This window comes from Aquarana catesbeiana, linkage group LG11 (genome assembly GCF_042186555.1).
Source record: "Aquarana catesbeiana isolate 2022-GZ linkage group LG11, ASM4218655v1, whole genome shotgun sequence".
NCBI lineage: Eukaryota > Metazoa > Chordata > Amphibia > Anura > Ranidae > Aquarana > Aquarana catesbeiana.
In genome coordinates, this window is record NC_133334.1 from 71,064,964 (window position 1) to 71,092,411 (window position 27,448).

The window sequence follows — 27,448 nt, forward strand, 5'->3', positions numbered from 1 at the left end:
ACAGTGAGATGGATTGGGGGACAGTGGGATGGATAGTGGGACAGTGGGAGGGGTCGAGGGACAGTGGGATGGATAGGGGGACAGTAGGACAGTGGGATGGATAGGGGGACAGTGGGATGGATAGGGGGACAGTGGGATGGATAGGGGAACAGTGGGATGCATAGGGGGACAGTGGGATGGACAGGGGGACAGTGGCATGGACAGGGGGACAGTCGAATGGATAGGGGAACAGTGGGATGGAGAGAGGGACAGCGGGATGGATAGGGGGACAGTGGGATGGATAGGGGGACAGGGGGATGGATAGGGGGACAGTGGGATGGATAGGGGGACAGTGGGATGGACAGGGGGACAGTGGGATGGACAAGGGGGACAGTGGGATGGATAGGGGGACAATGGGATGGATAGGGAGACAGTGGGATGGACAGTGGGATGGATAGGGGGACAGGGGGACAGGGGGACAGTGGGATGGATAGGGGGACAGTGGGATGGATAGAGGGACAGTGGGATGGATATGGGGATAGTAGGACAGTGGGATGGATAGGGAAACAGTGGGATGGATAGGGGGACAGTGGGATGGATATGGGGACAGTGGGATGGGTAGGGGGACAGTGGGATGCATAGGGGGACAGTAGGACAGTGGGATGGATAGGGAGACAGTGGGATGGATAGGGGGACAGTGGGATGGATAGGGGGACAGTGAGATGGATAGGGGGACAGTGGGATGGATAGTGGGACAGTGGGATGGGTCGAGGGACAGTGGGATGGATAGGGGGACAGTAGGACAGTGGGATGTATAGGGAGACAGTGGGATGGATAGAGGGACAGTGGGATAGATAAGGGGACAGTGGGATGGATAGGGGAACAGTGGGATGCATAGGGGGACAGTGGGATGGATATGGGGACAGTGGGATGGGTAGGGGGACAGTGGGATGCATAGGGGGACAGTAGGACAGTGGGATGGATAGGGAGACAGTGGGATGGATAGGGGGACAGTGGAATGGATAGGGGGACAGTGAGATGGATAGGGGGACAGTGGGATGGATAGTGGGACAGTGGGATGGGTCGAGGGACAGTGGGATGGATAGGGGGACAGTAGGACAGTGGGATGTATAGGGAGACAGTGGGATGGATAGAGGGACAGTGGGATGGATAAGGGGACAGTGGGATGGATAGGGGAACAGTGGGATGCATAGGGGGACAGTGGGATGGATAGGGGGACAGTGGGATGGATAGGGGGACAGTGGGATGGACAGGGGGACAGTGGTATGGATAGGGGGAGAGTGGGATGGATAGGGGGATAGTGGGAGGGACAGAGGGACAGCGGGATGGATAGGGGGACAGTGGGATGGATAGGGGGACAGTGGGTTGGATAGAGGGACAGTGGGATGGATAGGGGGACAGTAGGACAGTGGGATGGATAGGGAGACAGTGGGATGGATAGGGGGACAGTGGGATGGAAAGGGGGACAGTGGGATGGATAGGGGGACAGTGGGATGGATAGAGGGACAGTGGGATGGATAGGGGGAGAGTGGCATGGATAGGGGGAAAGTGGGATGGATAGAGGGACAGTGGGATGGATAGGGGGACAGTGGGACAGTGGGATGGATAGGGGGATAGGGGGACAGTGGGATGGATAGGGGGACAGTGGGATGGACAGGGGGACAGTGGGATGGACAGGGGGACAGTGGGATGGATAGGGGGACAGTGGGATGCATAGGGGGACAGTGGGATGGATAGGGGGACAGTGGGATGGACAGGGAGACAGTGGGATGGATAGGTGGACAGTGGGATGGATAGGGGGATAGTGGGATGGAGAGAGGGACAGCGGTATGGATAGGGGGACAGTGGGATGGATAGGGAGACAGTGGGATGGACAGTGGGATGGATAGGGGGACAGGGGGACAGTGGGATGGATAGGGGGACAGTGGGATGGGTAGGGGGACAGTGGGATGCATTGGGGGACAGTAGGACAGTGGGATGGATAGGGAGACAGTGGGATGGATAGGGGGACAGTGGGATGGATAGGGGGACAGTGAGATGGATAGGGGGACAGTGGGATGGATAGTGGGACAGTAGGATGGGTCGAGGGACAGTGGGATGGATAGGGGGACAGTAGGACAGTGGGAAGGATAGGGAGACAGTGGGATGGATAGGGGGACAGTGGGATGGATAGGGGAACAGTGGGATGCACAGGGGGACAGTGGGATGGACAGGGGGACAGTGGGATGGATAGGGAGACAGTGGGATGGACAGAGGGACAGTGGGATGGACAGGGGGACAGTGGGATGGATAGGGGGACAATGGGATGGATAGGGAGACAGTGGGATGGACAGTGGGATGGATAGGGGGACAGGGGGACAGTGGGATGGATAGGGGGACAGTGGGATGGATAGAGGGACAGTGGGATGGATATGGGGATAGTAGGACAGTGGGATGGATAGGGAGACAGTGGGATGGATAGGGGGACAGTGGGATGGATAGGGGGACAGTGGGATGGGTAGGGGGACAGTGGGATGGGTAGGGGGACAGTGGGATGCATAGGGGGACAGTGGGACAGTGGGATGGATAGGGAGACAGTGGGATGGATAGGGGGACAGTGAGATGGATAGGGGGACAGTGGGATGGATAGTGGGACAGTAGGAAAGTGGGATGGATAGGGAGACAGTGGGATGGATAGGGGGAGAGTGGGATGGATAGGGGGACAGTAGGACAGTGGGATGGATAGGGAGACAGTGGGATGGATAGGGGGACAGTGGGATGGATAGGGGGACAGTAGGACAGTGGGATGGATAGGGAGACAGTGGGATGGATAGGGGGAGAGTGGGATGGATAGGGGGACAGTAGGACAGTGGGATGGATAGGGAGACAGTGGGATGGATAGGGGGACAGTGGGATGGATAGGGGGACAGTGGGATGGAAAGGGGGACAGTGAGATGGACAGGGGGACAGTGGGATGGAAAGGGGGACAGTGGGATGGATAGGGGGACAGTGGGATGGATAGGGGGACAGTGGGATGGATAGAGGGACAGTGGGATGGATATGGGGATAGTAGGACAGTGGGATGGATAGGGAGACAGTGGGATGGACAGGGGGACAGTGGGATGGATAGGGGGACAGTGGGATGGATAGGGGGACAGTGGGATGGATAGAGGGACAGTGGGATGGATATGGGGATAGTAGGACAGTGGGATGGATAGGGAGACAGTGGGATGGACAGGGGGACAGTGGGATGGATAGGGGGACAGTGGGATGGATAGGGGACAGTGGCATGGATAGAGGGACAGTGGGATGGATATGGGGATAGTAGGACAGTGGGATGGATAGGGAGACAGTGGGATGGATAGGGGGACAGTGGGATGGATAGGGGGACAGTGCGATGGGTAGGGGGACAGTGGGATGCATAGGGGGACAGTGGGACAGTGGGATGGATAGGGAGACAGTGGGATGGATAGGGGGACAGTGAGATGGATAGGGGGACAGTGGGATGGGTCGAGGGACAGTGGGATGGATAGGGGGACAGTAGGAAAGTGGGATGGATAGGGGGACAGTGGGATGGATAGGGGGACAGTGGGATGGATAGGGGGACAGTGGGATGGGTAGGGGTACAGTGGGATGCATAGCGGGACAGTAGGACAGTGGGATGGATAGGGAGACAGTGGGATGGATAGGGGGACAGTGGGATGGATAGGGGGACAGTGGGATGGATAGGGGAACAGTGGGATGCATAGGGGGACAGTGGGATGGATAGGGGGACAGTGGGATGGATAGGGGGACAGTGGGATGGACAGGGGGACAGTGGGATGGATAGGGGGAGAGTGCGATGGATAGGGGGACAGTGGGATGGATAGGGGGACAGTGGGTTAGATAGAGGGACAGTGGGATGGATAGGGGGACAGTGGGATGGATAGAGGGACAGTGGGGTGGATAGGGGGACAGTAGGAAAGTGGGATGGATAGGGAGACAGTGGGATGGATAGAGGGACAGTGGGATGGATAGGGGGAGAGTGGGATGGATAGGGGGACAGTAGGAAAGTGGGATGGATAGGGAGACAGTGGGATGGATAGAGGGACAGTGGGATGGATAGGGGGAGAGTGGGATGGATAGGGGGACAGTAGGACAGTGGGATGGATAGGGAGACAGTGGGAAGGATAGGGGGACAGTGGGATGGATAGGGGGACAGTGGGATGGATAGGGGGACAGTGGGATGGACAGGGGGACAGTGGGATGGATAGGGGGAGAGTGGGATGGATAGGGGGAGAGTGGGAGGGACAGAGGGACAGCGTGGTGGATAAGGGGACAGTGGGATGGATAGGGGGACAGTGGGATGGATAGGGGGACAGTGGGATGAATAGGGGGACAGTGGGATGGACAGGGGGACAGTGGGATTGACAGGGGGACAGTGGGATGGACAGGGGGACAGTGGGAGGGATAGGGGGACAGTGGGATGGATAGGGGGATAGTGGGATGGACAGGGGGACAGTGGGATGGACAAGGGGACAGTGGGATGAACAGGGGGATGGACAGAGGGACAGTGGGATGGACAGGGGGACAGTGGGAGGGACAGGAGGACAGTGGGAGGGACAGGGGGACAGTGGGATGGATAAGGGGACAGTGGGATGGACAGTGGGATGGATAGGGGGACAGGGGGACAGTGGGATGGATAGGGGGACAGTGGGATGGATAGAGGGACAGTGGGATGGATAGGGGGACAGTGGGATGGATAGGGGGACAATGGGATGGATAGGGGGATAGTGAGATGGAGAGAGGGACATTGGGATGGATAGGGGGACAGTGGGATGGATAGGGGGACAGGGGGATGGATAGGGGGACAGTGGGATGGATAGGGGGACAGTGGGATGGATAGGGGGACAGTGGGATGGATAGAGGGACAGTGGGATGGATAGGGGGAAAGTGGGATGGATAGAGGGACAGTGGGATGGATAGGGGGACAGAGGGACAGTGGGATGGATAGGGGGACAGTGGGACAGTGGGATGGATAGGGGGACAGGGGGACAGTGGGATGGATAGGGGACAGTGGGATGGATAGGGGGACAGGGGGATGGATAGGGGACAGTGGGATGGATAGGGGGACAGTGGGATGGACAGGGGGACAGTGGGATGGACAGGGGGACAGTGGGATGGATAGGGGGAGAGTGGGATGGATAGGGGGAAAGTGGGATGGATAGAGGGACAGTGGGATGGATAGGGGGACAGTGGGACAGTGGGATGGATAGGGGGACAGGGGGACAGTGGGATGGATAGGGGGACAGGGGGATGGACAGGGGGACAGTGGGATGGATAGGGGGAGAGTGGGATGGATAGGGGGAAAGTGGGATGGATAGAGGGACAGTGGGATGGATAGGGGGACAGTGGGACAGTGGGATGGATAGGGGGACAGGGGGACAGTGGGATGGATAGGGGGACAGGGGGATGGATAGGGGGACTGTGGGATGGATAGGGGGACAGTGGGATGGACAGGGGGACAGTGGGATGGATAGGGGGACAGTGGGATGGATAGGGGGACAGTGGGATGCATAGGGGGACAGTGGGATGGATAGGGGGACAGTGGGATGGATAGGGAGACAGTGGGATGGACAGTGGGATGGATAGGGGGACAGGGGGACAGTGGGATGGATAGGGGGACAGTGGGATGGGTAGGGGGACAGTGGCATGCATAGGGGGACAGTAGGACAATGGGATGGATAGGGAGACAGTGGGATGGATAGGGGGACAGTGGGATGGATAGGGGGACAGTGAGATGGATAGGGGGACAGTGGGATGGATAGTGGGACATTGGGATGGGTCGAGGGACAGTGGGATGGATGGGGGGACAGTAGGACAGTGGGATGGATAGGGAGACAGTGGGATGGATAGGGGGACAGTGGGATGGATAGGGGGACAGTGAGATGGATAGGGGGACAGTGGGATGGATAGTGGGACAGTGGGATGGGTCGAGGGACAGTGGGATGGATGGGGGGACAGTGGGATGGATAGGGGGACAGGGGGATGGATAGGGGGACAGGGGGATGGATAGGGGGACAGTGGGATGGACAGGGGGACAGTGGAATGGATAGGGGGACAGTGGGATGGATAGCGGGACAATGGGATGGATAGGGAGACAATGGGATGGACAGTGGGATGGATAGGGGGACAGGGGGACAGTGGGATGGATAGGGGGACAGTGGGATGGATAGAGGGACAGTGGGATGGATATGGGGATAGTAGGACAGTGGGATGGATAGGGAGACAGTGGGATGGATAGGGGGACAGTGGGATGGATAGGGGAACAGTGGGATGCATAGGGGGACAGTGGGATGCATAGGGGGACAGTGGGATGGACAGGGGGACAGTGGGATGGATAGGGTGACAGTGGGATGGATAGGGGGATAGTGGGATGGAGAGAGGGACAGCGGGATGGATAGGGGGACAGTGGGATGGATAGGGGGACAGGGGGATGGATAGGGGGACAGGGGGATGGATAGGGGGACAGTGGGATGGACAGGGGGACAGTGGAATGGATAGGGGGACAGTGGGATGGATAGGGGGACAATGGGATGGATAGGGAGACAATGGGATGGACAGTGGGATGGATAGGGGGACAGGGGGACAGTGGGATGGATAGGGGGACAGTGGGATGGATAGAGGGACAGTGGGATGGATATGGGGATAGTAGGACAGTGGGATGGATAGGGAGACAGTGGGATGGATAGGGGGACAGTGGGATGGATAGGGGGACAGTGGGATGCATAGGGGGACAGTAGGACAGTGGGATGGATAGGGAGACAGTGGGATGGATAGGGGGACAGTGGGATGGATAGGGGGACAGTGAGATGGATAGGGGGACAGTGGGATGGATAGTGGGACAGTGGGATGGGTCGAGGGACAGTGGGATGGATAGGGGGACAGTAGGACAGTGGGATGCATAGGGAGACAGTGGGATGGATAGGGGGACAGTGGGATGGATAGTGGAACAGTGGGATGCATAGGGGGACAGTGGGAAGGATAGGGGGACAGTGGGATGGACAGGGGGACAGTGGGATGGATAGGGGGAGAGTGGGATGGATAGGGGGATAGTGGGAGGGACAGAGGGACAGCGGGATGGATAGGGGGACAGTGGGATGGACAGTGGGATGGACAGGGGGATAGTGGGATGGACAGGGGGGTGGACACAGGAACAGTGGGATGGACAGGGGGACAGTGGGAGGGACAGAGGGACAGTGGGAGGGACAGGTGGACAGTGGGATGGATAGGGGGACAGTGGGATGGATAGGGGGACAGGGGGATGGATAGAGGGACAGTGGAATGGATAGGGGGACAGTGGGATGGATAGAGGGACAGTGGGATGGATAGAGGGACAGTGGGATGGATAGGGGGACAGTGGGATGGATAGGGGGAAAGTGGGATGGATAGGGGGACAGTAGGACAGTGGGATGTATAGGGAGACAGTGGGATGGATAGAGGGACAGTGGGATGGATAGGGGGACAGTGGGATGGATAGGGGGACAGTGGGATGGATAGGGGGACAGTGGGATGGATAGGGGGATAGTGAGATGGAGAGAGGGACATTGGGATGGATAGGGGGACAGTGGGATGGATAGGGGGACAGGGGGATGGATAGGGGGACAGTGGGATGGATAGAGGGACAGTGGGATGGATAGAGGGACAGTGGGATGGATAGGGGGACAATGGGATGGATAGGGAGACAGTGGGATGGACAGTGGGATGGATAGGGGGACAGGGGGACAGTGGGATGGATAGGGGGACAGTGGGATGGATAAAGGGACAGTTGGATGGAAATGGGGATAGTAGGACAGTGGGATGGATAGGGAGACAGTGGGATGGATAGGGGGACAGTGGGATGAATAGGGGGACAGTGGGATGGGTAGGGGGACAGTGGGATGCATAGGGGGACAGTAGGACAGTGGGATGGATAGGGAGACAGTGGGATGGATAGGGGGACAGTGGGATGGATAGGGGGACAGTGAGATGGATAGGGGGACAGTGGGATGGATAGTGGGACAGTGGGATGGGTCGAGGGACAGTGGGATGGATAGGGGGACAGTGGGATGGATAGGGGGACAGTGGGATGCATAGGGGGACAGTGGGATGGATAGGGGGACAGTGGGATGGACAGGGGGACAGTAGGATGGATAGGGGGACAGTAGGATAGTGGTATGGATAGGGGGACAGTGGGATGGATAGGGGGACAGTGGGATGGATAGGGGGACAGTGGGATGGATAAAGGGACAGTGGGATGGACAGGGGGACAGTGGGATGGACAGGGGGACAGTGAGATGGATTGGGGGACAGTGGGATGGATAGTGGGACAGTGGGATGGGTAGGGGGACAGTGGGATGCATTGGGGGACAGTGGGATGGATAGGTGGACAGTGAGATGGATAGGGGGACAGTGGGATGGATAGTGGGACAGTGGGATGGGTCGAGGGACAGTGGGATGGATAGGGGGACAGTAGGACAGTGGGATGGATAGGGAGACAGTGGGATGGATAGGGGGACAGTGGGATGGACAGGGGGACAGTGGGATGGATAGGGAGACAGTGGGATGGACAATGGGATGGATAGGGGGACAGGGGGACAGTGGGATGGATAGGGGGACAGTGGGATGGATAGAGGGACAGTGGGATGGATATGGGGACAGTAGGACAGTGGGATGGATAGGGAGACAGTGGGATGGATAGGGGGACAGTGGGATGGATAGGGAGACAGTGGGATGGATAGGGGGAGAGTGGGATGGATAGAGGGACAGTGGAATGGATAGGGGGACAGTGGGACAGTGGGATGGATAGGGGGACAGTGGGACAGTGGGATGGATAGGGGGACAGGGGGACAGTGGGATGGGTAGGGGGACAGGGGGATGGATAGGGGGACAGTGGGATGGATAGGGGGGCAGGGGGATGGACAGGGGGACAGTGGGATGGACAGGGGGACAGTGGGATGGATAGGGGGACAGTGGGATGGATAGGGGAACAGTGGGATGCATAGGGGGACAGTGGGATGGATAGGGGGACAGTGGGATGGATAGGGGAACAGTGGGATGGACAGGGGGACAGTGGGATGGACAGGGGGACAGTGGGATGGACAGGGGGACAGTGGGATGGACAGGGGGACAGTGGGATGGATAGGGGGACAATGGGATGGATAGGGAGACAGGGGGACAGTGGGATGGATAGGGGGACAGGGGGACAGTGGGATGGATATGGGGACAGTGGGATGGATAGAGGGACAGTGGGATGGATATGGGGATAGTAGGACAGTGGGATGGATAGGGAGACAGTGGGATGGATAGGGGGACAGTGGGATGGATAGGGGGACAGTGGGATGGATAGGGGGACAGTGGGATGGGTAGGGGGACAGTGGGATGCATAGGGGGACAGTGGGATGGATAGGGAGACAGTGGGATGGATAGGGGGACAGTGGGATGGATAGGGGGACAGTGGGATGGATAGGGGAACAGTGGGATGCATAGGGGGACAGTGGGATGGATAGGGGGAAAGTGGGATGGACAGGGGGACAGTGGGATGGATAGGGGGAGAGTGGGATGGATAGGGGGATAGTGGGAGGGACAGAGGGACAGCGTGATGGATAGGGGGACAGTGGGATGGATAGGGGGACAGTGGGTTAGATAGAGGGACAGTGGGATGGATAGGGGGACAGTAGGACAGTGGGATGGATAGGGAGACAGTGGGATGGATAGAGGGACAGTGGGATGGATAGGGGGACAGTGGGATGGATAGGGAGACAGTGGGATGGATAGAGGGACAGTGGGATGGATAGGGGGACAGTGGGATGGATAGGGGGACAATGGGATGGATAGGGGGATAGTGAGATGGAGAGAGGGACATTGGGATGGATAGGGGGAGAGTGGGATGGATAGGGGGACAGTAGGACAGTGGGTTTGATAGGGAGACAGTGGGATGGATAGGGGGACAGTGGGATGGATAGGGGGACAGTGGGATGGATAGGGGAACAGTGGGATGAATAAGGGAACAGTGGGATGCATAGGGGGACAGTGGGATGGATAGGGGGACAGTGGGATGGACAGGGGGACAGTGGGATGGATAGGGGGAGAGTGGGATGGGTAGGGGGATAGTGGGAGGGACAGAGGGACAGCGTGATGGATAGGGGGACAGTGGGATGGATAGGGGGACAGTGGGACAGTGGGATGGACAGGGGGACAGTGGGATGGACAGGGGGACAGTGGGATGGACAGGGGGACAGTTGGAGGGATAGGGGGACAGTGGGATGGATAGGGGGACAGTGGGATGGACAGGGGGACAGTGGGATGGACAAGGGGACATTGGGATGAACAGGGGGATGGACAGAGGGACAGTGGGATGGACAGGGGGACAGTGGGAGGGACAGGAGGACATTGGGAGGGACAGGGGGACAGTGGGATGGATAGGGGGACAGTGGGATGGACAGTGGGATGGATAGGGGGACAGGGGGACAGTGGGATGGATAGGGGGACAGTGGGATGGATAGAGGGACAGTGGGATGGATAGGGGGACAGTGGGATGGATAGGGGGACAGTGGGATGGATAGGGGGATAGTGAGATGGAGAGAGGGACATTGGGATGGATAGGGGGAGAGTGGGATGGATAGGGGGAACGTGGGATGGATAGAGGGACAGTGGGATGGATAGGGGGACAGTAGGACAGTGGGATGGATAGGGAGACAGTGGGATGCATAGGGGGACAGTGGGATGGATAGGGGGACAGTGGGATGGACAGGGGGACAGTGGGATGGATAGGGGGAGAGTGGGATGGATAGGGGGACAGTGGGATGGATAGGGGAAGAGTGGAATGGATAGGGGGATAGTGGGAGGGACAGCGTGATGGATAGGGGGACAGTGGGATTGATAGGGGGACAGTGGGTTAGATAGAGGGACAGTGGGATGGATAGGGGGACAGTAGGACAGTGGGATGGATAGGGGGACAGGGAGACAGTGGGATGGATAGAGGGACAGTGGGATGGATAGGGGGAGAGTGGGATGGATAGGGGGACAGTAGGAAAGTGGGATGGATAGGGAGACAGTGGGATGGATAGAGGGACAGTGGGATGGATAGGGGGAGAGTGGGATGGATAGGGGGACAGTAGGACAGTGGGATGGATAGGGAGACAGTGGGAAGGATAAGGGGACAGTGGGATGGATAGGGGGACAGTGGGATGGATAGGGGGACAGTGGGATGGACAGGGGGACAGTGGGATGGATAGGGGGAGAGTGGGATGGATAGGGGGAGAGTGGGAGGGACAGAGGGACAGCGTGGTGGATAAGGGGACAGTGGGATGGATAGGGGGACAGTGGGATGGATAGGGGGACAGTGGGATGAATAGGGGGACAGTGGGATGGACAGGGGGACAGTGGGATTGACAGGGGGACAGTGGGATGGACAGGGGGACAGTGGGAGGGATAGGGGGACAGTGGGATGGATAGGGGGATAGTGGGATGGACAGGGGGACAGTGGGATGGACAAGGGGACAGTGGGATGAACAGGGGGATGGACAGAGGGACAGTGGGATGGACAGGGGGACAGTGGGAGGGACAGGAGGACAGTGGGAGGGACAGGGGGACAGTGGGATGGATAAGGGGACAGTGGGATGGACAGTGGGATGGATAGGGGGACAGGGGGACAGTGGGATGGATAGGGGGACAGTGGGATGGATAGAGGGACAGTGGGATGGATAGGGGGACAGTGGGATGGATAGGGGGACAATGGGATGGATAGGGGGATAGTGAGATGGAGAGAGGGACATTGGGATGGATAGGGGGACAGTGGGATGGATAGGGGGACAGGGGGATGGATAGGGGGACAGTGGGATGGATAGGGGGACAGTGGGATGGATAGGGGGACAGTGGGATGGATAGAGGGACAGTGGGATGGATAGGGGGAAAGTGGGATGGATAGAGGGACAGTGGGATGGATAGGGGGACAGTGGGACAGTGGGATGGATAGGGGGACAGTGGGACAGTGGGACAGTGGGATGGATAGGGGGACAGGGGGACAGTGGGATGGATAGGGGACAGTGGGATGGATAGGGGGACAGGGGGATGGATAGGGGACAGTGGGATGGATAGGGGGACAGTGGGATGGACAGGGGGACAGTGGGATGGACAGGGGGACAGTGGGATGGATAGGGGGACAGTGGGATGCATACGGGGACAGTGGGACAGTGGGATGGATAGGGGGACAGGGGGACAGTGGGATGGATAGGGGGACAGGGGGATGGATAGGGGGACTGTGGGATGGATAGGGGGACAGTGGGATGGACAGGGGGACAGTGGGATGGATAGGGGGACAGTGGGATGGATAGGGGGACAGTGGGATGCATAGGGGGACAGTGGGATGGATAGGGGGACAGTGGGATGGATAGGGAGACAGTGGGATGGACAGTGGGATGGATAGGGGGACAGGGGGACAGTGGGATGGATAGGGGGACAGTGGGATGGGTAGGGGGACAGTGGCATGCATAGGGGGACAGTAGGACAATGGGATGGATAGGGAGACAGTGGGATGGATAGGGGGACAGTGGGATGGATAGGGGGACAGTGAGATGGATAGGGGGACAGTGGGATGGATAGTGGGACAGTGGGATGGGTCGAGGGACAGTGGGATGGATGGGGGGACAGTGGGATGGATAGGGGGACAGGGGGATGGATAGGGGGACAGGGGGATGGATAGGGGGACAGTGGGATGGACAGGGGGACAGTGGAATGGATAGGGGGACAGTGGGATGGATAGGGGGACAATGGGATGGATAGGGAGACAATGGGATGTACAGTGGGATGGATAGGGGGACAGGGGGACAGTGGGATGGATAGGGGGACAGTGGGATGGATAGAGGGACAGTGGGATGGATATGGGGATAGTAGGACAGTGGGATGGATAGGGAGACAGTGGGATGGATAGGGGGACAGTGGGATGGATAGGGGGACAGTGGGATGGATAGGGGAACAGTGGGATGCATAGGGGGACAGTGGGATGCATAGGGGGACAGTGGGATGGACAGGGGGACAGTGGGATGGATAGGGTGACAGTGGGATGGATAGGGGGATAGTGGGATGGAGAGAGGGACAGCGGGATGGATAGGGGGACAGTGGGATGGATAGGGGGACAGGGGGATGGATAGGGGGACAGGGGGATGGATAGGGGGACAGTGGGATGGACAGGGGGACAGTGGAATGGATAGGGGGACAGTGGGATGGATAGGGGGACAATGGGATGGATAGGGAGACAATGGGATGGACAGTGGGATGGATAGGGGGACAGGGGGACAGTGGGATGGATAGGGGGACAGTGGGATGGATAGAGGGACAGTGGGGTGGATAGGGGGACAGTAGGAAAGTGGGATGGATAGGGAGACAGTGGGATGGATAGAGGGACAGTGGGATGGATAGGGGGAGAGTGGGATGGATAGGGGGACAGTAGGAAAGTGGGATGGATAGGGAGACAGTGGGATGTATAGAGGGACAGTGGGATGGATAGGGGGAGAGTGGGATGGATAGGGGGACAGTAGGACAGTGGGATGGATAGGGAGACAGTGGGAAGGATAGGGGGACAGTGGGATGGATAGGGGGACAGTGGGATGGATAGGGGGACAGTGGGATGGACAGGGGGACAGTGGGATGGATAGGGGGAGAGTGGGATGGATAGGGGGAGAGTGGGAGGGACAGAGGGACAGCGTGGTGGATAAGGGGACAGTGGGATGGATAGGGGGACAGTGGGATGGATAGGGGGACAGTGGGATGAATAGGGGGACAGTGGGATGGACAGGGGGACAGTGGGATTGACAGGGGGACAGTGGGATGGACAGGGGGACAGTGGGAGGGATAGGGGGACAGTGGGATGGATAGGGGGATAGTGGGATGGACAGGGGGACAGTGGGATGGACAAGGGGACAGTGGGATGAACAGGGGGATGGACAGAGGGACAGTGGGATGGACAGGGGGACAGTGGGAGGGACAGGAGGACAGTGGGAGGGACAGGGGGACAGTGGGATGGATAAGGGGACAGTGGGATGGACAGTGGGATGGATAGGGGGACAGGGGGACAGTGGGATGGATAGGGGGACAGTGGGATGGATAGAGGGACAGTGGGATGGATAGGGGGACAGTGGGATGGATAGGGGGACAATGGGATGGATAGGGGGATAGTGAGATGGAGAGAGGGACATTGGGATGGATAGGGGGACAGTGGGATGGATAGGGGGACAGGGGGATGGATAGGGGGACAGTGGGATGGATAGGGGGACAGTGGGATGGATAGGGGGACAGTGGGATGGATAGAGGGACAGTGGGATGGATAGGGGGAAAGTGGGATGGATAGAGGGACAGTGGGATGGATAGGGGGACAGTGGGACAGTGGGATGGATAGGGGGACAGTGGGACAGTGGGATGGATAGGGGGACAGGGGGACAGTGGGATGGATAGGGGACAGTGGGATGGATAGGGGGACAGGGGGATGGATAGGGGACAGTGGGATGGATAGGGGGACAGTGGGATGGACAGGGGGACAGTGGGATGGACAGGGGGACAGTGGGATGGATAGGGGGAGAGTGGGATGGATAGGGGGAAAGTGGGATGGATAGAGGGACAGTGGGATGGATAGGGGGACAGTGGGACAGTGGGATGGATAGGGGGACAGGGGGACAGTGGGATGGATAGGGGGACAGGGGGATGGATAGGGGGACTGTGGGATGGATAGGGGGACAGTGGGATGGACAGGGGGACAGTGGGATGGATAGGGGGACAGTGGGATGGATAGGGGGACAGTGGGATGCATAGGGGGACAGTGGGATGGATAGGGGGACAGTGGGATGGATAGGGAGACAGTGGGATGGACAGTGGGATGGATAGGGGGACAGGGGGACAGTGGGATGGATAGGGGGACAGTGGGATGGATAGAGGGACAGTGGGATGGATATGGGGATAGTAGGACAGTGGGATGGATAGGGAGACAGTGGGATGGATAGGGGGACAGTGGGATGGATAGGGGGACAGTGGGATGCATAGGGGGACAGTAGGACAGTGGGATGGATAGGGAGACAGTGGGATGGATAGGGGGACAGTGGGATGGATAGGGGGACAGTGAGATGGATAGGGGGACAGTGGGATGGATAGTGGGACAGTGGGATGGGTCGAGGGACAGTGGGATGGATAGGGGGACAGTAGGACAGTGGGATGTATAGGGAGACAGTGGGATGGATAGGGGGACAGTGGGATGGATAGTGGAACAGTGGGATGCATAGGGGGACAGTGGGAAGGATAGGGGGACAGTGGGATGGACAGGGGGACAGTGGGATGGATAGGGGGAGAGTGGGATGGATAGGGGGATAGTGGGAGGGACAGAGGGACAGCGGGATGGATAGGGGGACAGTGGGATGGACAGTGGGATGGACAGGGGGATAGTGGGATGGACAGGGGGGTGGACACAGGAACAGTGGGATGGACAGGGGGACAGTGGGAGGGACAGAGGGACAGTGGGAGGGACAGGTGGACAGTGGGATGGATAGGGGGACAGTGGGATGGATAGGGGGACAGGGGGATGGATAGAGGGACAGTGGAATGGATAGGGGGACAGTGGGATGGATAGAGGGACAGTGGGATGGATAGAGGGACAGTGGGATGGACAGGGGGACAGTGGGATGGATAGGGGGAAAGTGGGATGGATAGGGGGACAGTAGGACAGTGGGATGTATAGGGAGACAGTGGGATGGATAGAGGGACAGTGGGATGAATAGGGGGACAGTGGGATGGATAGGGGGACAGTGGGATGGATAGGGGGACAGTGGGATGGATAGGGGGATAGTGAGATGGAGAGAGGGACATTGGGATGGATAGGGGGACAGTGGGATGGATAGGGGGACAGGGGGATGGATAGGGGGACAGTGGGATGGATAGAGGGACAGTGGGATGGATAGAGGGACAGTGGGATGGATAGGGGGACAATGGGATGGATAGGGAGACAGTGGGATGGACAGTGGGATGGATAGGGGGACAGGGGGACAGTGGGATGGATAGGGGGACAGTGGGATGGATAAAGGGACAGTTGGATGGAAATGGGGATAGTAGGACAGTGGGATGGATAGGGAGACAGTGGGATGGATAGGGGGACAGTGGGATGAATAGGGGGACAGTGGGATGGGTAGGGGGACAGTGGGATGCATAGGGGGACAGTAGGACAGTGGGATGGATAGGGAGACAGTGGGATGGATAGGGGGACAGTGGGATGGATAGGGGGACAGTGAGATGGATAGGGGGACAGTGGGATGGATAGTGGGACAGTGGGATGGGTCGAGGGACAGTGGGATGGATAGGGGGACAGTGGGATGCATAGGGGGACAGTGGGATGGATAGGGGGACAGTGGGATGGACAGGGGGACAGTAGGATGGATAGGGGGACAGTAGGATAGTGGTATGGATAGGGGGACAGTGGGATGGATAAGGGGACAGTGGGATGGATAGGGGGACAGTGGGATGGATAAAGGGACAGTGGGATGGACAGGGGGACAGTGGGATGGACAGGGGGACAGTGAGATGGATTGGGGGACAGTGGGATGGATAGTGGGACAGTGGGAGGGGTCGAGGGACAGTGGGATGGATAGGGGGACAGTAGGACAGTGGGATGGATAGGGGGACAGTGGGATGGATAGGGGGACAGTGGGATGGATAGGGGAACAGTGGGATGCATAGGGGGACAGTGGGATGGACAGGGGGACAGTGGCATGGACAGGGGGACAGTCGAATGGATAGGGGAACAGTGGGATGGAGAGAGGGACAGCGGGATGGATAGGGGGACAGTGGGATGGATAGGGGGACAGGGGGATGGATAGGGGGACAGTGGGATGGATAGGGGGACAGTGGGATGGACAGGGGGACAGTGGGATGGACAAGGGGGACAGTGGGATGGATAGGGGGACAATGGGATGGATAGGGAGACAGTGGGATGGACAGTGGGATGGATAGGGGGACAGGGGGACAGGGGGACAGTGGGATGGATAGGGGGACAGTGGGATGGATAGAGGGACAGTGGGATGGATATGGGGATAGTAGGACAGTGGGATGGATAGGGAAACAGTGGGATGGATAGGGGGACAGTGGGATGGATATGGGGACAGTGGGATGGGTAGGGGGACAGTGGGATGCATAGGGGGACAGTAGGACAGTGGGATGGATAGGGAGACAGTGGGATGGATAGGGGGACAGTGGGATGGATAGGGGGACAGTGAGATGGATAGGGGGACAGTGGGATGGATAGTGGGACAGTGGGATGGGTCGAGGGACAGTGGGATGGATAGGGGGACAGTAGGACAGTGGGATGTATAGGGAGACAGTGGGATGGATAGAGGGACAGTGGGATAGATAAGGGGACAGTGGGATGGATAGGGGAACAGTGGGATGCATAGGGGGACAGTGGGATGGATATGGGGACAGTGGGATGGGTAGGGGGACAGTGGGATGCATAGGGGGACAGTAGGACAGTGGGATGGATAGGGAGACAGTGGGATGGATAGGGGGACAGTGGGATGGATAGGGGGACAGTGAGATGGATAGGGGGACAGTGGGATGGATAGTGGGACAGTGGGATGGGTCGAGGGACAGTGGGATGGATAGGGGGACAGTAGGACAGTGGGATGTATAGGGAGACAGTGGGATGGATAGAGGGACAGTGGGATGGATAAGGGGACAGTGGGATGGATAGGGGAACAGTGGGATGCATAGGGGGACAGTGGGATGGATAGGGGGACAGTGGGATGGATAGGGGGACAGTGGGATGGACAGGGGGACAGTGGGATGGATAGGGGGAGAGTGGGATGGATAGGGGGATAGTGGGAGGGACAGAGGGACAGCGGGATGGATAGGGGGACAGTGGGATGGATAGGGGGACAGTGGGTTGGATAGAGGGACAGTGGGATGGATAGGGGGACAGTAGGACAGTGGGATGGATAGGGAGACAGTGGGATGGATAGGGGGACAGTGGGATGGAAAGGGGGACAGTGGGATGGATAGGGGGACAGTGGGATGGATAGAGGGACAGTGGGATGGATAGGGGGAGAGTGGCATGGATAGGGGGAAAGTGGGATGGATAGAGGGACAGTGGGATGGATAGGGGGACAGTGGGACAGTGGGATGGATAGGGGGATAGGGGGACAGTGGGATGGATAGGGGGACAGTGGGATGGACAGGGGGACAGTGGGATGGACAGGGGGACAGTGGGATGGATAGGGGGACAGTGGGATGCATAGGGGGACAGTGGGATGGATAGGGGGACAGTGGGATGGACAGGGAGACAGTGGGATGGATAGGTGGACAGTGGGATGGATAGGGGGATAGTGGGATGGAGAGAGGGACAGCGGTATGGATAGGGGGACAGTGGGATGGATAGGGAGACAGTGGGATGGACAGTGGGATGGATAGGGGGACAGGGGGACAGTGGGATGGATAGGGGGACAGTGGGATGGGTAGGGGGACAGTGGGATGCATTGGGGGACAGTAGGACAGTGGGATGGATAGGGAGACAGTGGGATGGATAGGGGGACAGTGGGATGGATAGGGGGACAGTGAGATGGATAGGGGGACAGTGGGATGGATAGTGGGACAGTAGGATGGGTCGAGGGACAGTGGGATGGATAGGGGGACAGTAGGACAGTGGGAAGGATAGGGAGACAGTGGGATGGATAGGGGGACAGTGGGATGGATAGGGGAACAGTGGGATGCACAGGGGGACAGTGGGATGGACAGGGGGACAGTGGGATGGATAGGGAGACAGTGGGATGGACAGAGGGACAGTGGGATGGACAGGGGGACAGTGGGATGGATAGGGGGACAATGGGATGGATAGGGAGACAGTGGGATGGACAGTGGGATGGATAGGGGGACAGGGGGACAGTGGGATGGATAGGGGGACAGTGGGATGGATAGAGGGACAGTGGGATGGATATGGGGATAGTAGGACAGTGGGATGGATAGGGAGACAGTGGGATGGATAGGGGGACAGTGGGATGGATAGGGGGACAGTGGGATGGGTAGGGGGACAGTGGGATGGGTAGGGGGACAGTGGGATGCATAGGGGGACAGTGGGACAGTGGGATGGATAGGGAGACAGTGGGATGGATAGGGGGACAGTGAGATGGATAGGGGGACAGTGGGATGGATAGTGGGACAGTAGGAAAGTGGGATGGATAGGGAGACAGTGGGATGGATAGGGGGAGAGTGGGATGGATAGGGGGACAGTAGGACAGTGGGATGGATAGGGAGACAGTGGGATGGATAGGGGGACAGTGGGATGGATAGGGGGACAGTAGGACAGTGGGATGGATAGGGAGACAGTGGGATGGATAGGGGGAGAGTGGGATGGATAGGGGGACAGTAGGACAGTGGGATGGATAGGGAGACAGTGGGATGGATAGGGGGACAGTGGGATGGATAGGGGGACAGTGGGATGGAAAGGGGGACAGTGAGATGGACAGGGGGACAGTGGGATGGAAAGGGGGACAGTGGGATGGATAGGGGGACAGTGGGATGGATAGGGGGACAGTGGGATGGATAGAGGGACAGTGGGATGGATATGGGGATAGTAGGACAGTGGGATGGATAGGGAGACAGTGGGATGGACAGGGGGACAGTGGGATGGATAGGGGGACAGTGGGATGGATAGGGGGACAGTGGGATGGATAGAGGGACAGTGGGATGGATATGGGGATAGTAGGACAGTGGGATGGATAGGGAGACAGTGGGATGGACAGGGGGACAGTGGGATGGATAGGGGGACAGTGGGATGGATAGGGGACAGTGGCATGGATAGAGGGACAGTGGGATGGATATGGGGATAGTAGGACAGTGGGATGGATAGGGAGACAGTGGGATGGATAGGGGGACAGTGGGATGGATAGGGGGACAGTGCGATGGGTAGGGGGACAGTGGGATGCATAGGGGGACAGTGGGACAGTGGGATGGATAGGGAGAAAGTGGGATGGATAGGGGGACAGTGAGATGGATAGGGGGACAGTGGGATGGGTCGAGGGACAGTGGGATGGATAGGGGGACAGTAGGAAAGTGGGATGGATAGGGGGACAGTGGGATGGATAGGGGGACAGTGGGATGGATAGGGGGACAGTGGGATGGGTAGGGGTACAGTGGGATGCATAGCGGGACAGTAGGACAGTGGGATGGATAGGGAGACAGTGGGATGGATAGGGGGACAGTGGGATGGATAGGGGGACAGTGGGATGGATAGGGGAACAGTGGGATGCATAGGGGGACAGTGGGATGGATAGGGGGACAGTGGGATGGATAGGGGGACAGTGGGATGGACAGGGGGACAGTGGGATGGATAGGGGGAGAGTGCGATGGATAGGGGGACAGTGGGATGGATAGGGGGACAGTGGGTTAGATAGAGGGACAGTGGGATGGATAGGGGGACAGTAGGACAGTGGGATGGATAGGGAGACAGTGGGATGGATAGAGGGACAGTGGGATGGATAGGGGGAGAGTGGGATGGATAGGGGGACAGTAGGACAGTGGGATGGATAGGGAGACAGTGGGATGGATAGGGGGACAGTGGGATGGATATGGGGATAGTAGGACAGTGGGATGGATAGGGAGACAGTGGGATGGATAGGGGGACAGTGGGATGGATAGGGGGACAGTGGGATGGGTAGGGGGACAGTGGGATGGATAGGGGAACAGTGGGATGCATAGGGGGACAGTGGGATGGATAGGGGGACAGTGGGATGGATAGGGGAACAGTGGGAATGACAGGGGGACAGTGGGATGGACAGGGGGACAGTGGGATGGATAGGGGGACAGTGGGATGGACAGAGGGACAGTGGGATGGACAGGGGGACAGTGGGATGGATAGGGGGACAATGGGATGGATAGGGAGACAGTGGGATGGACAGTGGGATGGATAGGGGGACAGGGGGACAGTGGGATGGATAGGGGGACAGTGGGATGGATAGAGGGACAGTGGGATGGATATGGGGATAGTAGGACAGTGGGATGGATAGGGAGACAGTGGGATGGATAGGGGGACAGTGGGATGGATAGGGGGACAGTGGGATGGGTAGGGGGACAGTGGGATGCATAGGGGGACAGTGGGACAGTGGGATGGATAGGGAGACAGTGGGATGGATAGGGGGACAGTGAGATGGATAGGGGGACAGTGGGATGGGTCGAGGGACAGTGGGATGGATAGGGGGACAGTAGGAAAGTGGGATGGATAGGGAGACAGTGGGATGGATAGGGGGACAGTGGGATGGATAGGGGGACAGTGGGATGGATAGGGGGACAGTGGGATGCATAGGGGCACAGTAGGACAGTGGGATGGATAGGGAGACAGTGGGATGGATAGGGGGACAGTGAGATGGATAGGGGGACAGTGGGATGGATAGTGGGACAGTGGGATGGGTCGAGGGACAGTGGGATGGATGGGGGGACAGTAGGACAGTGGGATGTATAGGGAGACAGTGGGATGGATAGGAGGACAGTGGGATGGATAGGGGGACAGTGAGATGGATAGGGGGACAGTGGGATGGATAGTGGGACAGTGGGATGGGTCGAGGGACAGTGGGATGGATAGGGGGACAGTAGGACAGTGGGATGTATAGGGAGACAGTGGGATGGATAGAGGGACAGTGGGATGGATAAGGGGACAGTGGGATGGATAGGGGAACAGTGGGATGCATAGGGGGACAGTGGGATGGATAGGGGGACAGTGGGATGGATAGGGGGACAGTGGGATGGACAGGGGGACAGTGGGATGGATAGGGGGAGAGTGGGATGGATAGGGGGATAGTGGGAGGGACAGAGGGACAGCGGGATGGATAGGGGGACAGTGGGATGGATAGGGGGACAGTGGGTTGGATAGAGGGACAGTGGGATGGATAGGGGGACAGTAGGACAGTGGGATGGATAGGGAGACAGTGGGATGGATAGGGGGACAGTGGGATGGAAAGGGGGACAGTGGGATGGATAGGGGGACAGTGGGATGGATAGAGGGACAGTGGGATGGATAGGGGGAGAGTGGGATGGATAGGGGGAAAGTGGGATGGATAGAGGGACAGTGGGATGGATAGGGGGACAGTGGGACAGTGGGATGGATAGGGGGATAGGGGGACAGTGGGATGGATAGGGGGACAGTGGGATGGACAGGGGGACAGTGGGATGGACAGGGGGACAGTGGGATGGATAGGGGGACAGTGGGATGCATAGGGGGACAGTGGGATGGATAGGGGGACAGTGGGATGGACAGGGGGACAGTGGGATGGATAGGTGGACAGTGGGATGGATAGGGGGATAGTGGGATGGAGAGAGGGACAGCGGTATGGATAGGGGGACAGTGGGATGGATAGGGAGACAGTGGGATGGACAGTGGGATGGATAGGGGGACAGGGGGACAGTGGGATAGATAGGGGGACAGTGGGATGGGTAGGGGGACAGTGGGATGCATTGGGGGACAGTAGGACAGTGGGATGGATAGGGAGACAGTGGGATGGATAGGGGGACAGTGGGATGGATAGGGGGACAGTGAGATGGATAGGGGGACAGTGGGATGGATAGTGGGACAGTAGGATGGGTCGAGGGACAGTGGGATGGATAGGGGGACAGTAGGACAGTGGGATGGATAGGGGGACAGTGGGATGGATAGGGGAACAGTGGGATGCACAGGGGGACAGTGGGATGGACAGGGGGACAGTGGGATGGATAGGGAGACAGTGGGATGGACAGAGGGACAGTGGGATGGACAGGGGGACAGTGGGATGGATAGGGGGACAATGGGATGGATAGGGAGACAGTGGGATGGACAGTGGGATGGATAGGGGGACAGGGGGACAGTGGGATGGATAGGGGGACAGTGGGATGGATAGAGGGACAGTGGGATGGATATGGGGATAGTAGGACAGTGGGATGGATAGGGAGACAGTGGGATGGATAGGGGGACAGTGGGATGGATAGGGGGACAGTGGGATGGGTAGGGGGACAGTGGGATGGGTAGGGGGACAGTGGGATGCATAGGGGGATAGTGGGACAGTGGGATGGATAGGGAGACAGTGGGATGGATAGGGGGACAGTGAGATGGATAGGGGGACAGTGGGATGGATAGTGGGACAGTAGGAAAGTGGGATGGATAGGGAGACAGTGGGATGGATAGGGGGAGAGTGGGATGGATAGGGGGACAGTAGGACAGTGGGATGGATAGGGAGACAGTGGGATGGATAGGGGGACAGTGGGATGGATAGGGGGACAGTGGGATGGAAAGGGGGACAGTGAGATGGACAGGGGGACAGTGGGATGGAAAGGGGGACAGTGGGATGGATAGAGGGACAGTGGGATGGATATGGGGATAGTAGGACAGTGGGATGGATAGGGAGACAGTGGGATGGACAGGGGGACAGTGGGATGGATAGGGGGACAGTGGGATGGATAGGGGGACAGTGGGATGGATAGAGGGACAGTGGGATGGATATGGGGATAGTAGGACAGTGGGATGGATAGGGAGACAGTGGGATGGACAGGGGGACAGTGGGATGGATAGGGGGACAGTGGGATGGATAGGGGGACAGTGGGATGGATAGAGGGACAGTGGGATGGATATGGGGATAGTAGGACAGTGGGATGGATAGGGAGACAGTGGGATGGATAGGGGGACAGTGGGATGGATAGGGGGACAGTGCGATGGGTAGGGGGACAGTGGGATGCATAGGGGGACAGTGGGACAGTGGGATGGATAGGGAGACAGTGGGATGTATAGGGGGACAGTGAGATGGATAGGGGGACAGTGGGATGGGTCGAGGGACAGTGGGATGGATAGGGGGACAGTAGGAAAGTGGGATGGATAGGGGGACAGTGGGATGGATAGGGGGACAGTGGGATGGATAGGGGGACAGTGGGATGGGTAGGGGGACAGTGGGATGCATAGCGGGACAGTAGGACAGTGGGATGGATAGGGAGACAGTGGGATGGATAGGGGGACAGTGGGATGGATAGGGGGACAGTGGGATGGACAGGGGGACAGTGGGATGGACAGCGGAACAGTGGGATGGATAGGGGGACAATGGGATGGATAGGGAGACAGTGGGATGGACAGTGGGATGGATAGGGGGACAGGGGGACAGTGGGATGGATAGGGGGACAGTGGGATGGATGGAGGGACAGTGGGATGGATATGGGGATTGTAGGACAGTGGGATGGATAGGGAGACAGTGGGATGGATAGGGGGACAGTGGGATGGATAGGGGGACAGTGGGATGGATAGGGGAACAGTGGGATGCATAGGGGGACAGTGGGATGGATAGGGGGACAGTGGGTTGGATAGAGGGACAGTGGGATGGATAGGGGGACAGTAGGACAGTGGGATGGATAGGGAGACAGTGGGATGGATAGGGGGACAGTGGGATGGATAGAGGGACAGTGGGAGGGACAGGGGGACAGTGGGATGGACAGGGGGACAGTGGGATGGATAGGGGGACAGTTGGATGGATAGGGGGACAGTGGGATGGATAGGGGAACAGTGGGATGGACAGGGGGGCAGTGGGATGGACAGGGGGACAGTGGGGTGGACAGGGGGATGGACAGAGGGACAATGGGATGGACAGGGGGACAGTGGGATGGATAGGGGACAGTGGGATGGATAGGGGGACAGGGGACAATGGGATGGATAGGGGGACAATGAGATGGATAGGGGGACAATGAGATGGATAGGGGGACAATGGGATGGATAGGGGGACAGTAGGACAGTGGGATGGAAAGGGGGACAGTGGGATGGATAGGGGGACAGTGGGATGGATAGGGGGACAGTGGGATGGACAGGGGGACAGTGGGATGGACAGCGGAACAGTGGGATGGATAGGGGGACAATGGGATGGATAGGGAGACAGTGGGATGGACAGTGGGATGGATAGGGGGACAGGGGGACAGTGGGATGGATAGGGGGACAGTGGAATGGATGGAGGGACAGTGGGATGGATATGGGGATTGTAGGACAGTGGGATGGATAGGGAGACAGTGGGATGGATAGGGGGACAGTGGGATGGATAGGGGGACAGTGGGATGGGTAGGGGGACAGTGGGATGCATAGGGGGACAGTAGGACAGTGGGATGGATAGGGAGACAATGGGATGGATAGTGAGACAGTGGGATGCATAGGGGGACAGTGAGATGGATAGGAGGACAGTGGGATGGATAGTGGGACAGTGGGATGGGTTGAGGGACAGTGGGATGGATAGGTGGACAGTAGGACAGTGGGATGGATGGGGAGACAGTGGGATGGATAGGGGGACAGTGGGATGGATAGGGGAACAGTGGGATGCATAGGGGGACAGTGGGATGGATAGGGGGACAGTGGGTTGGATAGAGGGACAGTGGGATGGATAGGGGGACAGTGGGATGGATAGGGGGACAGTGGGAGGGACAGGGGGACAGTGGGATGGACAGGGGGACAGTGGGATGGATAGGGGGACAGTTGGATGGATAGGGGGACAGTGGGATGGATAGGGGAACAGTGGGATGGACAGGGGGGCAGTGGGATGGACAGGGGGACAGTGGGATGGACAGGGGGATGGACAGAGGGACAATGGGATGGACAGGGGGACAGTGGGATGGACAGGGGGATGGACAGAGGGACAATGGGATGGACAGGGGGACAGTGGGATGGATAGGGGGACAGTGGGATGGATAGGGGGACAGGGGACAATGGGATGGATAGGGGGACAATGAGATGGATAGGGGGACGATGAGATGGATAGGGGGACAATGGGATGGATAGGGGGACAGTAGGACAGTGGGATGGAAAGGGGGACAGTGGGATGGATAGGGGGAGAGTGGGATGGATAGGGGGATAGTGGGAGGGACAGAGGGACAGCGGGATGGATAGGGGGACAGTGGGATGGATAGGGGGACAGTGGGTTGGATAGAGGGACAGTGGGATGGATAGGGGGACAGTAGAACAGTGGGATGGATAGGGAGACAGTGGGATGGATAGGGGGACAGTGGGATGGATATGGGGACAGTGGGATGGATAGAGGGACAGTGTGATGGATAGGGGAAGAGTGGGTTGGATAGAATGACAGTGGGATGGATAGGGGGACAGGGGGACAGTGGGATGGATAGGGGGACAGGGGGATGGATAGGGGGACAGTGGGATGGATAGGGGGACAGTGGGATAGACAGGGGGGCAGTGGGATGGATAGGGGGACATTGGGATGGATAGGGGGACAGGGGGACAGTGGGATGGATAGGGGGACAGGGGGATGGATAGGGGGACAGTGGGATGGATAGGGGGACAGTGGGATAGACAGGGGGGCAATGGGATGGATAGGGGGACATTGGGATGGATAGGGGGACAATGGGATGGATAGGGAGACAGTGGGATGGACAGTGGGATGCATAGGGGACAGGAGGACAGTGGGATGGATAGGGGGACAGTGGGATGGATAGAGGGACAGTGGGATGGATATGGGGATAGTAGGACAGTGGGATGGATAGGGAGACAGTGGGATGGATAGGGGGACAGTGGGATGGATAGGGGGACAGTGGGAAGCATAGGGGGACAGTAGGACAGTGGGATAGATAGGGAGACAGTGGGATGGATAGGGGGACAGTGGGATATATAGGGGGACAGTGGGATGGATAGGGGGACAGTGGGATGGATAGAGGGACAGTGGGATGGATAGGGGGACAGTAGGACAGTGGGATGGATAGGGAGACAGTGGGATGGATAGGGGCACAGTGGGATGCATAGGTGGACAGTGGGATGGATAGGGGAACAGTGGGATGCATAGGGGGACAGTGGGATGGATAGGGGGACAGTGGGATGGACAGGGGGACAGTGGGATGGATAGGGGGAGAGTGGGATGGATAGGGGGATAGTGGGAGGGACAGAGGGACAGCGGGATGGATAGGGGGACAGTGGGATGGATAGGGGGACAGTGGGTTGGATAGAGGGACAGTGGGATGGATAGGGGGACAGTAGGACAGTGGGATGGATAGGGAGACAGTGGGATGGATAGGGGGACAGTGGGATGGATGGGGGGACAGTGGGATGGATAGGGGGACAGTGGGATGGATAGGGGGACAGTGGGATGGATAGAGGGACAGTGGGATGGATAGGGGGACAGTGGGTTGGATAGAGGGACAGTGGGATGGATAGGGGGACAGTAGGACAGTGGGATGGATAGGGAGACAGTGGGATCGATAGGGGGACAGTGGGATGGATGGGGGGACAGTGGGATGGATAGGGGGACAGTGGGATGGATAGGGGGAGAGTAGGAAGGTCAGAAGGACAGTGGGATGGATAGGAGGACAGTGGGACAGTGGGATGGATAGGGGGACAGGGGGACAGTGGGATGGATAGGGGGACAGGGGGACAGTGGGATGGATAGGGGGACAGAGGGATGGATAGGGTGAAAGGGGGATGGATAGGGGGACAGTG